Consider the following 11,802-nt stretch of genomic DNA (forward strand, 5'->3'; position numbering starts at 1 on the left):
TTCCTCCCCTCGGCGGCCACGGCGAGTCGTCAATTCCTGGCTTGCAATGATTCCTGGGAGCTGAACGTCATCGCTCCCAGGAATCAATGCGCCTGCACCGGCCCCGACGCCAGTTCCGGTGCCGTCATACCTTGCTAAACAGCTTCTGGGCATGATTGTTTTTTAGGTGGAACTCCGCTTTAAAGTCAGTAGAAAAAAACGACAGCCTGTGTGTCCAGGAGCAAAGGCTGCTGGGCTGCGAGAACACAAAACGCAGCTAAACGCTGTAACAAGCTGTTAGTCGCTTTTGGCATTCTTAGATGTTTTTACATTATGGGGAGTGTTTTTACTGTAAAAACACTGCTAAAAGCATGTTCTTACAGCTGCTTTTTCCTGGTCGCAGCGCTGGTGGTTTTTTAAACGTCCTGTGTGCATGAAGCCTAAATGCTTCTAACTGCTACGAACAACTTTTTTTGGAGCTTTCTTTCTTTATGTACTGCAAAATTGCTAATAAAATGCTAATGCTCCTAAAATGCTATTGGAAGCTGGCAAAAAAATCCTATTAGCATTTTTTCAGCTTATGAAAAACGCTAGTGTGCATAAAATAAGTTCATGCAGGCTTTCTTCAGAGTCGTTTAAAACAATTATTTCAGCTGTCAGGAATAGTACAGCTCCTGCAGTACTTCCAGGCCACTCTGGAAAGGGGTGCTGTATGTCTCGCGTGTCTGAAGCAAAATCCATCTGTTGCCATGCGCTTTGTGAAAAGCCCAGGGGAGAGGGAGCAAAGACAACACCAGTGCTGGAGTCCATCAGATCCGCAGGTCTCGTGTCCAGAAGAGCCTCAAAGTAAAACAGTAGCTGCGATGTTCCTGACAACTAAAAGAACGGTTTAAAAACGAAAGTAGTATTAACGTCTTTAAACCTGCTAAAACAATAGTGCGCCGAGTAGGGCTTCAGCTTAACTGAGCTAAAATTTAGTAATCTTTTAAAATCAGGATATTTCTCATTAAATGCATCTCCAGCCAAAACTTTTTTACTTTAATTCACGATCCAGTGGAAAGGGAAAGAACATCTGTCTAGTACCTCCTGCCGTGTGTCCTTATTTGTACGTTTTTTGCTCACTTCCTGTCTGGATGAAACGAGAGAAATATCCTTAAGTAGAAATCCCACCTGGCTATCTGGAGGAGACCCTCTTCATAACAACAAAATTTTAGATTTTCCCCCTAACTTCTGTTGGGGTGACAGTGGACACCAGGACAGGAAATGAAGATGTGCTCCCCTCAGTTGAGACGAAAAAACTGAAAACCAAAACTAGAACAAAATGTCATTATCCGCTACAAGCACTCAATCCTGAGACACAAGAACAAGCTCCCAATGGTGGCTGGCCACTCCATAAGTTTCACACAAAGAAAGGGAAGCCGCTCACCATTTAAAAGCAGGTAGGGCTCTAGAACCCAGGTGGCAGAGTCTGTAAGATGGAGAGTTCAATAAATGCAAACTAGAACAAGTTTCGCCTCTAGTTCTAAAATTTAAAACCTAAGTTTTAAATTTAAAAAAAAAAAAAAAATCAGCACAAGGGACAATACTTAAGCCCAGTACACACTGACAGTTTTGTTTTGTTCAACCCAGCAGGCTGAACGGGAAAAAAAAAAAAAAAAAAAAACTGAGGAGCTCGCTATACTAATTGTGCGAAGTTCGTAAAGTAATCTCCCCGCTGATCTATCATGTTCTGACAGCTGCCCCCCCCCCCCCCCCCACCATTGGCTACGAGCGCTGATTGGATGCCAATAGGCTGCCGTTTTCCCAGCATGCCCGTTCGACATAAACTAGACTTTCGGCTGGCTTCTGTCAGACAGGCTATTGTACAGTTTTCAGACGTTTTCTATTCAACTGGCCAATATTCAGCCCGTGTGTACCAAGCTTTACTTGCAGTAGCACATGTCCCTTGTGCTGCTTTGTCCTCCTTTCACTGAAATCTTCCTCCTTTGAGAACCTCTGTCCCCTCCTACCCCCAGCAGCTGTAAACTTCCGGAGCACCAGGGGTTAAATTAGGGGACTTTGACAGGCACTCATCATGATTGCCGAACTATGCCTGCCCTTTCCGCCCAACTTCTAAATTCACTAAAGCCGCTACTACATCTTCTTCAAAAGTAACATGGGAGTGGACCTATTTCAACCATGGGAACTACAGTAACAGCATCCATGAATATTGCAGCTGGGCAGACAGACACTCTTAATGAGAACCTGTGACTTCCCTTTAGTTCTATTAATCCCCACTGCACTGAAAATGTATGGCTGTGCGGGTGGAGACACAGCAGCCCAAAGAACACATCTCACTGAAGAAGAGTAAAGTCCCTTGTGCTGATTTTTTATATTTATCGGATTTAGGTAAACTTAGGATTTAATGCATCTTAGAAGTGAGGCCCAGAACAAAGCAAAGTGTGAAAAAGAAGATGGCACACCAAACCTGCAAAAAGAAGCCATCACATAGAACACTATTTTGTTCAACAATTAGCACTAGTTACATAGTTACATAGTTACATAGTTAGTGAGGCTGAAAAAAGACACAAGTCCATCCAGTTCAACCTATGTGTGGGTGTTTGCTTTTAACCGTACATTGTATACCCCTGTATGTTGTGGTCTTTAAGGTGTCCATCCAATAGTTTTTTGAAACTATCAATGCTCCCCGCTGATACGACTGCTTGCGGAAGAGAATTCCACATCCTTACCGCTCTTACAGTGAAGAACCCCTTACGCACTTTAAGGTTAAACCGCCTTTCCTCTAGTTTTAGTGAGTGGCCACGTGTCTTATTGTATTCCCTTACTCTAAATAGTTTGTTCCTTATGCTAGGGTCGCCAGTACAGTATTTGTACATTGATATCATATCCCCCCTCAAGCGTCTCTTCTCCAGAGAGAATAGGTTCAGTGCTTGTAGTCTTTCCTCATAGCCGATGTCCTCCATTCCCCTAATTATTTTTGTTGCCCTTCTCTGGACTTTCTCCAGTTCCAGCACATCCTTCCTGAGGACCGGTGCCCAGAACTGGACAGCATACTCCAGATGTGGCCGGACCAGAGTCTTGTAGAGTGGAAGAATAATCTCTTTATTTCTGGAGTGAATCCCCTTTTTTATACAACCCAGTATTCTGTTGGCTTTGCTTGCAGCGGCTTGGCATTGCATGCCACTTCCAAGCCTGTTGTCTACCAGTACCCCCAGGTCCCTTTCCATCCTAGACTCACCCAGAGGTTCCCCCCCTAGTGAGTAGCTTGCTTTCTGGTCCCCAAGTGCATTACTTTACATTTTTCTACATTAAATCTCATCTGCCATGTAGTTGCCCACCCCGTTATTTTGTTCAGGTCTGCTTGCAAGATTTCCACATCCTGCATAGAAGATATTGGCATGCCTAATTTAGTATCATCTGCAAATACTGAGATTGTACTAGATATCCCCTCCTCTAGATCATTTATGAATAAATTAAACAGGATTGGTGCCAGGACAGAAGAGTACTTTATATAGAACGAGCTAGACAGAAGCTTTTGAAGAGGTTGTAAACCCACTCTTATAACTTTTACCTATAGGTAATCCTATAATAAGGCTTACCTACAGGTACTGTAAATATCTCTGCACTGTTTAGGAGATATTTACTTTACATGATGCAGCCGATGAAGTCATCGGCGCATGTGATCTGAAGGAACGGCCACCCATGCCGTTCCGTCAGAGCCCTGTGCTGTGAACGGCGGCTCCCACGCGCATGCGCGACGTCACCGTGCCTCCAGCCAAATCAGATGGCCTGAGGACGCGAACCAGAAAGCAGTTCGGCCGAACATGTCGGCCGTGTAACTGCTGAGCGGGCAGCACTGCAGGGGCTTCGTTCTAAGGTAAGGATTTCATAACGAGCTAGTATGCGATGCATACTAGCTCGTTATGCCTTTGTCTTACAGGGTTTTATTTTCCGAGTTTACAAACTCTTTAACCTATGTTCCTATATCATCCAATCAAAATGTATCATTGCACTAGCAAAATTCTTCTTTCGGAGAAAAAGTAAATAAATGATATAGAGCAGGGGTATTGAATTAAAATTCATGGAGGTCCGAACAGTAAAATTTTATTACAGCAGAGGTCCGAATCGTAGGTTTGTGCGAGGTCTCCGATCCTTTCTATTACAGTCCCCTCATTTGAGATCACAATCATATTCTCACATCAGTGTCCTCAGTCCCCCACATATCAGTCACCCATTTCACACTTCCCCCAAACACACACAGTACTTGCCTCCTTTTACATCACATCCCCCTGCCCACAGCACTGGCCTGCTTCAAATCCCCTAACCCTACAGAATTGACCCCCGCAGCACACCCCCCTCTACATTTCTCACCCCCGACAGCTCCCCCTCTACCTTTCTCACCCCACGACAGCTCCCCCTCCACATCTCTCACCCCCGACAGCTCCCCCTCCACATCTCTCACCCCCGACAGCTCCCCCTACATTCAACCCTCTTCCAATAAAGTGACTGTTTTAAAAAAAAATAAAAAAAGAACGTTAAAGCAGAGTTCCACCCTAGAATTTGTTTTTTTTTTAGATAAAAATACCCCCGGGACAGTCAGGGCTAGTGCATTTAACCACTTAAGCCCCGGAAGATTCTACCCCCTTCCTGACCAGGGCCTATTTTGCGATTCGGCACTGTGTGACTTTAACGGACAATTGCGCGGTCGTGCGACGCTGTACCTAAACGAATTTGACATCCTTTTTTTTTTCCACAAACAGAGCTTTCTTTTGGTGGTATTTGATCACCTGTGTGATTTTTTGATCATGCGCTATAAACAAAAAAATAGCTTCAATTTTGCAATAACAACAATATTTTTCAAACTTTTTTTATATGAAATTCCCCCAAAAAAATGTAAAAATCAAAAATTTTTTAACATTTTAGGCCAATTTGTTTTATGCTACCTATGTTTGGGGGGGGGAAAAAGAAAAAAAAAAAAAAAAAAAAAAAAAAAAAAAAAAAAAAAAAAAAAAAAAAAAAAAAAAAAAAAAAAATCGCAAAAAGCGTATTTTGATCGGTTTGCACAAAAGTTATTGAGTTTACTAAGGGAAAGATTTTTGTCATTTTTGTTGTGTTTTTTTTTTTTTTAACGAGTAATGGCAGCGATCTGCGATTTTTTTTTGCGGGACTGCTTCATTGCGGCTGACAAATCGGACCCTTAACTGACATTTTTGACACTTTTGGGGTTACCAGTGACATTACTGCAGTAATCAGTGCTATACATATGCATTGTTACTGTAAAAATGACACTGGCAGTGAAGGAGTTAACTTTATTGGAGAGGGAGGGGGTTAAGTGTGTCCCTAGGGGCGTGTTTCTTACTGTGATTGGCTGTGGCTACTAGTGTAAGAACAGAGATCAACGGTCCTACATAGTAGAACCGTGTGATCTCCATTCTTACACAGGAAAGAATGACAGGCGGCTTTGTTTACATTAGCCGCCTGCCTTTCTTCCAGGGTAACGGACGATCATGAGTACCCGGCGGACATCGGGTCCGCCAGGCGCACACGCGGGGGGGGGGGGGGGGGGTGTCCGCGGCGGCGCGCGCTCGCTCCCTAGAGCCGCACAGGCTAGCGACATAGTCCTACGTCGCTTTGCCTGTGAGGGGCTGACCGCCGCAGTAAATAGTCGTGCGGCGGTCGGCAAGCAGTTAAACAACGATAGCCTCTGAACTGTCCCCTGTTTCACTTACCTTTTAGAAGAAATACTTACCTTAAAAATGTATTGTCCAGCGCTGCCATCTCAGGTGTGGGCAGCTGAAGCTGGAGCGTCCTCTTCGGTGACGTCGGAGCCCCAGAATGCCCTGCTTGTCACTTTCGGTGCAGGCGCGTCATCCCTGCACAGCTTCCGGGCATGCCCAGAAGCTGTTTAGCAGGGAATGACGCGCCTGCACCGGAATTGACGAGCAGAGCCGATGCAAGCGCATTGACTCCTGGGATCGATAACGTTCCATCTCCCAGGAGCCAATGCAAGGAGAAAGTGATGGCCGCAAAGGGAGGAAGAGGAAGGAAGGTAAGTATATTTTTTTTTAAAAAGAAGTTAAGTGAAACAAAAAAAAAGTTCAGTTATCCAATTCTTTTTCAGGTAAATTAAAGCAAGCGGTGAAAAGAAAATTTTCAGGGAGGAACTCCGCTTTAACAAACATGTTATACTTACCTGCTCTGTAAAAAATGGTATTGCACAGAGCAGCCCCAATCCTCCTCTTATGGGGTCACCCACCAGCACTCTTTCCTCCTCCCCTTTGGTAAATGCCAGTACAGGGGAAGCAGTTTCCTATGGGGGCACGCGTGCAAGCTTTATCCCAAGCTGCTTTCCGCATAACAGGATTTAATTAACAGCAGCAGGAGCCAAGGGCTCTTGCTGCTATCAATCTGCCCTGTGAGAAGGAAGAGAGCCACTGCCGACACAGTGCTGGAGTGACATCTGGCCCAGGTAAGTGAAAGGGGGGGGGGGGTGGGCTAGGGGGATCCTGTTGCACACAAGGTTTTTTTTACCTAAATGCAGAGAATGCACACACATACAATGCAGAGAACAGCATAGATGGAGCCCTAAATTGGGATTCAGCATAGATCACCATTAAAGGCTTACCTTTTGTAAAAAATAATAAATAAAATGCATTTATTATGCAAAAAAATAATAAATGCATAAAACTCAACATCTATTAGGAGGTTCAAGAGAGAAATTTATTTATATATATATATATATATATATATATATATATACACATATACATACACACACACTATATATATATATATATATATATATATATATATATATATATATATATATATATAAATAATCACACACACACACACACATACATACATGCAATCCCTTTGCATTCAAGATTCAAAATTTGAAAAATATGTGGGCGTGTCTGGAAAAATAAAAACATAGGTCTAATTAAAGACAAAAACAAAAGCAAGATTTTATTCCCCAAAAGAGGGATAATTCTTAACATTTATCCACACTCCCCAGAGAAGTGACAGAAGTAGCTAATCAAGCTCCATATTCCCTCCTGAGCTATTATGTAACGGACTGGCAAACAAGAAACAAATCTTGTTTCACACTGTAAATGACATTGCAGAGGGTCCAGATAAAAGAATGCAGTGTATGTTCAAGCAAAGTAAAAGGTTTGTCATGATAGCACTTCTGTCATGTACAGTATTAAGCCTGACTACAGGGCAGCATACATATTTTTTACATCCACTTGACATCTATGGTAATATTTCAAACTATTTAGCATTTTTACAATCAGCCTTGCATAGAGGCTGCTAATATGTGCTCAAAAGTAAACACATCAGTGACAATTTTGTATTACACTGTATCAACCACCGAGGAGTAGCCAAGATAGGTAGGAATCTCAACATGAGATTTAAAAAAAAAAAAAAATAAGAAACTAATGGTTCAGTTCATTTCAACTAATAGACATAATAAAAAGGAGGTTATACTCCCATTTTTCCCTCCAACCTGAAGAGCAGCTCTTATTGCTTCTGTTTCACTTCAACCTTGTGAGAGGTGTGTAGGAAATCGGGCTCGTCACCATCACCTTCACTGCCTGGTGACCATGGTGGAAAAAAGCCAGTCTCCCCACCTGACATCAGTCACATCTGGTAAAAGCGTTAACAGCAAAAACTCAAACCGTTTACAATTTGACTTGTTCTAAAATTTAATGAAGACACAAACGTGCAGATGTGTATTAAGGAGAGCTAACCACATTCAAATCTACAGGATTCCAACTTTGTTAGGAATAACTTTAGAGAATGATGCAATCTACCTGATGAATGGAGATCGGTTCCATACAACACTGGAAGGAAATTACTAAAGCCCCGTACACATGATCAGATTATGGAACGAACGATCTGTTGTCTGTTTTTTGTGGCATGCTAGTCTGATGTGGAAAGTGAAGAGGTTATTTTCATACGAATTTTCCTGTATGACAGAATTCTACTTCAGAAGTGATGTCATGCGTTGGATTGTTTTGTATGTGTTCTTTCGTCTCTGAGCATGCCTAGTCTGGCTCTTAAGATTTTTTTCTGTCTAAAACTGTACTAATGAGACGAAAATTGGACGTTGTGTTGACGGACGATAAAAATTTTATAGCCTGCACATCAGGATTTTTTCGGCCTTAAAATCTGTGTCGGCTTTCGAAAGCACCATACTAACAATCCGAAAATCGGCAGATCGTTCGTCAGACGAAAATTTCCCTTCAGATTTTATGGCTCCAGCCTTAAGACTGGAGCAGACAGAATCTAGCAGCTATACATAGTAACCAATCAGCTTCTAAATTCAGCACGTTCCAATAAGCTTTGAAAGTTAAACCCGGAAGCTGATTGGTTGCCATGAACAACTGCTCCAGTCTTAGTAAATCTTACTCATATGTGTCCATGTCTGTACAAGTACATTTTGAATGTCTATCATGCCACTTCTAAAGTCAACCAAGATGCACTCCGGGGGGCAGGCCATCTTGGAACTAGTCATCAGCACAGAACAGACAACCAGTCCAATTCTGACAAGACCAGGGCACCCATCAACCACTGTAGAAAAACAGTTGACCCTACGTATGCCAAGGCACCTGCTGCCTCTTTAAAACACACAAAAAAAAAAAAAACTGATAAAATACAGATTTCCAAAAGGGGATGTTGATAATGCTTACAATATAACCATATACACAAGCATTGAATTCAAATCCAATAACTTTTGAAGTAACTACTTTACAAATTAGATGAGAGGCAAACTATTTCATGCAGTTTCAACAAAAACTTTAATCACGTTATTGCAAAATGAAGTGGTTGAACACAACATCCAGCACAAATTTCTGGAGGTTAGGATCTGAAATAATAGTAGACTAGCATTTGAAGCACTTCGTGAAAGTGAACCAATTTGATAAACTGGGGCTTATTTATCAATGAGTCTAAAACCACTGTCTGCATTTTATACTACTTTCATATTGAAGGAGACAGGTTATAGAACATACAAAAGTTATTCAAAACAGCTTGATAATGAAGCAAACTATTTATTCTATACTGTCTCTTGTAAAGCCCTGCATAATACATTGGTGCTGGAATATTAATAAGACAACAGCCCAGCCTATTTTGAAATCTGATCCAAAGTATAAATATACAAATAGTTCAATTTTTTTAAAACTAAAACCGAGTGAGTCACAACACAGGCTTGATCAAAAAAAAAAAAAAATCAGAAAACTTTGAGGAACAATGCCATTACTTCATCTCCAAACCTGCCACAAGGACATTACAGAAGATCCTATAAGAGTTCCTCTCTGTACAGTATCATGTTGCAGCCACTGGAAAACGCCAGGATGTAGTGGCCAAGATCCCAAAGCATTTTCCTCGAGTCCATCAACTGTAGAGACTAGCTATTCATTCAGACACTTTAAAAACAAAACAATGTATTTTCTCCCCTCTCCAGAAGCAGGGAGGAATTTCTGCTAATTTTAAATACTACAGCATCACAAAAGGCGTATTGCTGTGCTATGCAATAAACATGGGAAATATGTAGCAGTGGTAAAAGTTTCAAAAAACATTCACATGAAGCCGATACAATGCTATAATGTCAAAATACAGAAAACTTACTACAAGCCAGCTGAACCTTAAATAGATGCCCTTCAACAGCAACAACCTTGAATTAAATGAGCCCCCATTCATATCAGACACGATCATAGACCAGCACTTTTAGAAGCCTTATTTGTGTGTAGAGGACCAGAATCCCATGCTTTGGTCCCTACAGATGTGTTTTTCAGACACTCATAAAATTCTGTGAGCCCAAAAAGCAGCATGTGTAGTTTTTCAAGCACCACACAACAGGTGACAAAGTGCTCAGATTTGAAGGGGCCTATTTAGAATAATCAGATTCTTCAACTTGAAACTATTGTGTTTCAGGAATCGAACACCCGAATACAAGTGGGGCCTGAACAGGTCAGCATGCTAAAGCTACCAGACTGCTGGGCATTGAAAGTGACACACAAAAATTCCCAACCAGAGCAGTTTTCTGAGGCAGCCGATGAAAGGGGCTGACCATACACACACACACACACACACACACACACACACACACACACAAACATGTAGGCAATTACCATCAACTGCATGCCTTCCTGCGCCTGCATTAATTCCCTCCAGAAACAGCAGACAAAGTGCAACCTTCAGAAAAGTTAGCCTCTGTTAGAATAAGGCATTTCTAAACGCAGGGGTCACCCAGGGAGGTCACATCCCCAACAGAGGCGATGGCACATATGGGACTGCTTACATCCCTAACACTTTCTGCCACCTTAACCAGAGAAACAGAAAGACAAAAAAAAGAAAAAAGCACAGGAGGAGATTTTTACATACAGAAAAGTCATGGATACACAAAACCTGAAATGTCTCCACCTTACATAGGCAACCGAAGAATTTAGCTAACACAACTATGATACTCCCACTCAAAGATGAAAGGACTGTTCTGCTTGGCGGAGGGATTAGTAAATCGCTACTATGAAGTCACACAGTTGGCAACAGGTTATAATAATGTCTGGGATACTTTGCTGGTGACCTGCGGATGGCGTCCTGGAGTAGTAATATCACTGTGAAAGAATCCAGAAAATATAGCGATTGAACAAAAAAAAAAAAAAGTAAAATAACGCCAGAGTCGGTGTTTGTAAACAACAGTGTACACACAGATCAACAGACACCTGTCAGCCACAGGAAGTCCAGGGCGGAAGATATTAGTAAACACAGTTTAATGTGGGGCATAGGCCCCTCAAACCCCACAAAACAAATTCTAAATCTAAAATCCACCACTAACCACCCAATCCATCTACACAAGGCAGGAAGCATCAGGGGTCTCGTTATTAGTAAACAAACAGGTACAATAATATTAATAACAAATAATATCACACACAGCTCCCCACAAGTTGTACCTACAGCAGTGGCTGCAGAAGGGCTCCACAATCCAACAGAGAGCCCCAGCACTGTCAGCACCCACACTCCCCCATCTGATGAAGCACCCTCTCCCTGTAGTTGTTGTCACCTGCAGATATTAGCCCCCTCCACCCCCTGTAATAACAATACTGACACCCCCCACCTCCTACCCCCTTGCAGCAGTTCTTACCTGCAGACAAGCACCCAGGTTCCCCTCCCCCTCTCCTCCAGGCTGCCAGGGTCCCAGGTCCTCCCCCCTCCTCCGAAGATACAATGTACCAGTCCTGGCCGAGGCCGCTTTGTTACATTGTATCTCTGGCTGCACAAAGGCCGGAGCGGCCGCTACCATGGCGGGGAGGGGGGTAGTGGAGCCTCCCCTCTTTTTCCCCCTCCCCACCCCCAGTGCCCTCGCACTCACACACACAGTGAGGGCTGTTCTCTGAAGAGTGAAGACGATGGATTACTTTCCCCGGGGCTCCGCCGCCCGCCCGCCGTTCCGTCCCTCCAGCGCCTCACCAGCAGAATAGAGCAGCACCGACTGAGCACCGCGCATGCGCCCCGCGCGCACTGGCCGCCGGGACTTGTAGTCTGCCGCTATTGGAGGAGAAGGAACACAGGGACCCGCGCAGACTACATATCCCGACAGCACTGGTGACCGCCCTCCCTCCTTCCCTCCTGTATAATGGAGCGGCCGGGAGAAGGACACAGGGCAGTAAAGTACGTTATTTTGCGGGGTACGATATCCCTGCTACCCTTTAAGGGAATCCTACGCCTTTGCAGGGGCCCCTACTTCACCGTGTGGCCCCTGAGCGTATTGGGGAGGGGCAGATCAGCCTAGGAGAGGGGAGGAACCAGGACCCCCCCCCT

General features: G+C 43.4%; 1 protein-coding gene across 7 annotated transcripts in view; it reads right to left on the bottom strand.

Annotated features, from left to right (window-relative positions):
* The window catches only part of BRD3 (bromodomain containing 3), a 129,371-nt gene extending 117,865 nt beyond the window's left edge, over positions 1–11,506 (bottom strand). For 4 of the 7 annotated variants that reach the window (XM_082263645.1, XM_082263644.1, XM_082263639.1 and 1 more), the window contains exon 1: positions 11,354–11,506. The gene's annotated coding sequence lies outside the window, so the exon portion shown is untranslated. The remainder of the gene's footprint in view (positions 1–11,353) is intronic. The other 3 variants (XM_082263640.1, XM_082263642.1, XM_082263641.1) reach the window with 3 other exon arrangements.
* Positions 11,507–11,802: the final 296 nt, after the last annotated feature.

This window comes from Pelophylax lessonae (assembly GCF_965119305.1).
Source record: "Pelophylax lessonae genome assembly, chromosome: 7".
Taxonomy (NCBI): domain Eukaryota; kingdom Metazoa; phylum Chordata; class Amphibia; order Anura; family Ranidae; genus Pelophylax; species Pelophylax lessonae.